The sequence below is a fragment of the Sciurus vulgaris genome, assembly GCF_902686455.1.
Source record: "Sciurus vulgaris genome assembly, chromosome: 16".
NCBI lineage: Eukaryota > Metazoa > Chordata > Mammalia > Rodentia > Sciuridae > Sciurus > Sciurus vulgaris.
The window spans coordinates 9,064,604-9,067,949 of NC_136477.1; the positions used below are offsets into that span (position 1 = coordinate 9,064,604).

The 3,346-nt window shown below is 38.2% G+C and overlaps 1 pseudogene across 1 annotated transcript; it reads right to left on the bottom strand.

The window, feature by feature from the left end:
* Positions 1–541: 541 nt before the first annotated feature.
* LOC306646397 (olfactory receptor 7E24-like) lies at positions 542–1,534 on the bottom strand (annotated as a pseudogene). Its single transcript has one exon. The product of its transcript is annotated as an olfactory receptor 7E24-like (transcript).
* Positions 1,535–3,346: the final 1,812 nt, after the last annotated feature.

Sequence of the window (3,346 nt, forward strand, 5' to 3'; positions counted from 1 at the left end):
ACACAGGCTGATTATTGACTATCCATGCCCTGGAGACTCAATGCACAGAGCTCATAACTTGCCAAATTGTTCCAAGTTAACCCATCCCCCAAGTAAAGCCTAATAGTGGAAGAATAAGATGAGAAAATGACATGTCCACAAAACATTCAGGGCTCTTCCTCTGCTCATGAGGAAGGTCATGGGTACTGTGTACTGTTAAAATTTCTTTTTTTTTTTTTAAAGGTCCACCTGAATTCTATTTGGACCACTAATTGTTATAAAATATACATAATATGAACTTACCATTTTAGCCATTTCAAACCACAAAGTTCAGTTTTATTCATCACACTCACATTGTGTTACAACCACCACCATCATCCACTTCCAGAATTTTTTTATATTTCCAAATTGAAAATTGTACACATTTGAAAAATTCCCCATTACTCCCTCCCTCAATTCTGGCTGTCACTTTTCTATGATGAACATGATGATGGATTAAGACCACTAAACTACAAAAGTAATCTGACCGAGAAGGCAGAATTTATAAGCGAAGATGGTGATCTTAAATATTTTGTATTCTGTGTTCGAAATGAATGCTATGACCCTGAGAATAGACCAACCTGCTCTGTAGCCTCCTCAGGGCACTCTTCATGTCCTTGTTCCTCAAGCTGTAGATGAAGGGGTTCAGCATGGGGGTGACCAGAGTGTACATCACTGAGGCCACTATACCCTTTCTGGGAGAATGAGATATAGCTGATCCAAGGTACAGTCCAAAGCCTGTTCCATAAAATAGACAAACAACTGAGAGGTGAGACCCACAGGTGGAGAATGCTTTGTACTTTCCACTGGAGGATGGGATTCAGAATGGAAGAAACAATTTTATAGTGAGAAAAGGATCCAGGAGATGGGACAAAATCCAGAGATGGCAGCAACAAAACACATGACTATATATTACTGGTAAAAGTATCAGAACAAGCCAGATTGAGGAGCTGAGAAGGGTCACAGAATAAATTAGCAATCTCCACATCCTTGAAGTAGGGAAAATTTAAGGCAATCAAATTGTGCAACTGACAGTCCAAAAAGCTAACCAAAAAGGAGATCAATACCAAGAAGCCACAGAGGCGAGGCCTCATAATGACTGGATAATGCAGGGGATGACAGGTGGCCACGAATCGGTCATAGGCCATCACAGTCAAAAGCATACCATTCATACCTCCAAAAATAATAAACAGAGACATCTGTGTCAGGCAGCACACATAGGAGATGACTCTGCTGTGAGTTTGGATGTCTACAATCATCTTTGGGACTGTGGTGGAGATAAAACCAATGTCAGCCAAGGACAGGTTGGAGAGGAAGAAGTACATGGGGGTGTGGAGGTGGGAGTCAGAGCTGACAGCCAGGATGATGAGCAGGTTCCCACACACTGTGACCAGGTACATAGACAGGAACAGTCCAAAGAGGATGGACTGCAGGTCTGGGTCCTCTGAGAGTCCCAGGAGATGGAATTCTGAGATGCCTGTTAGATTCTGTGATTCTATATTGGGTGGGCACCTTTCAGAAAAGAAAAGATGGTTGGAAAGATGAAACAAACAGGTACCAGCATTATGAATATAGTTTGAATACAAGTTTTCATACTTGAGATTTACATAGTTCCAGTATGTTTCTCAGTTAAAATCAGTCAAATCTTCTTTGAACTCTTATATTATCTGTTTATCTCCTTTTACACTAACACCTACTTTAGCAACACTGAGAAATATTGCAATACCATTAACATGAGAGATAACAAGTCCATGATCTCAGTGAAGTATCCTACTTAAAAAAAAAAGGAAGAAATATCCTTCCCCCTTTAAGAAAAAAATCAATCTAATCAAAGGAAATGAAGAAACGGTTAATATCTCTTATTAAATTATAAATCAATAGTACGAATCCCCTAACAGAATACATACATGTCTTCCATACTGTATGCTAAGTTGTAGTTTATAGTTCCTTAGAAGCAAAAGGAAACATTGTCATGAGCCAGTTTTCTTCTGGGAGTTTTCATAGTTCTTAGATGTTCTGATTTGCCTCCTGCAGGGATGTAAATGCTCCAGAAAATTCTGTTTTTCTTTTAAAACTCATGTGACCTATAACTCCTATTCCTGCTTTGAAACTTCACTTTTTGATAAATATGGCTTATAATCCTTAACACAACTGAACATGATTAGTGAATGCTACACCTGCCAATGATGAAAAAGTAATGCAAAGTTGTGAAACGTTTTTGAGAATTTTATTTTACACAGGTTTATTTCTATTCACCCCCAAACCATCCCATTAAAATGTCTAGTATATAGGACAACGTTGACTATTTTCCCCTGTTTTTGTATTCTACTCTGGCCTGAAAATAATGTTTCATTGCTTTTCCAAACACAAGTTCATCTATTTACAATTTAGACATTTAGCCCCAGTGAAGGCTTCAAAGGCCTTGAGTGCCCTTAATCTTTTGAGGCCTTCAGAGATATGTGAGGAGAATTTAATTTTAAGATTATGCTATTTATTAAGCTCTATTCTTGAAGTGAAGCCTGGTAGTCATGGCAAAGGCTGATAGTTTAGGGAAAATGCATAGTAATCTGAGGAATATAAAAAATGAAAAATCCAGCAACAATGCTACCACTTGCAAGATCCTTAACTGAATTTTTAAGAAGAGGGTTGTTTTCATTAGTTAGCTAAAATTGAAAACTAGCATTGTTCTAAAAGTGCTGAGAAGATAAAGCATATACTACCAAAAGCTGTTAGGGAGCAGTGGTGAGTGACAGATGCTCTGGCACCTCTGGAATTTGTGCACATCATATTTGCAGATTCACTGATTAGATCTTTAGAATAAAAGCCTGCAATGAAGGATATACCTGTAGATGCCAGACTTCCCATAATTCATGAGGAGGTGGTAGGAAATGGTTTGGCTTGAAATGATCCTCCTACAGTTTGAATATCTTGCTCATGGTGAAGGATACTGAGAGTGGAGCCCATGCATATGGATGGTGGAGCTATAAAATAAAATACGTGTGTGCAGATGTGGACGAAGGCTAGATGTGGTTAACACCAACAGCAACCGTTTTTAACTCTGATTGACATGAGATAGAAAATGAGACGATTGTATATGTCTTTCTGGATTAAAGGGCAGACATCTGTAAATTCTGTGCTGATAGCACCTGCTTATCTTATTGATATTTGGTTTGTTTTGTTTTCTGTATTAATGAATAAAAGTAGATTAATAGAAAAATTCCTGCTATCACTATGTTAGAGCCAATCCTGGTGTAAGTCCTTTAATTGTTGAGACTATTCATGGATGAAGGCCTAATTGGGTTGATTTAGGAGTTTCTGCTAATAGGAG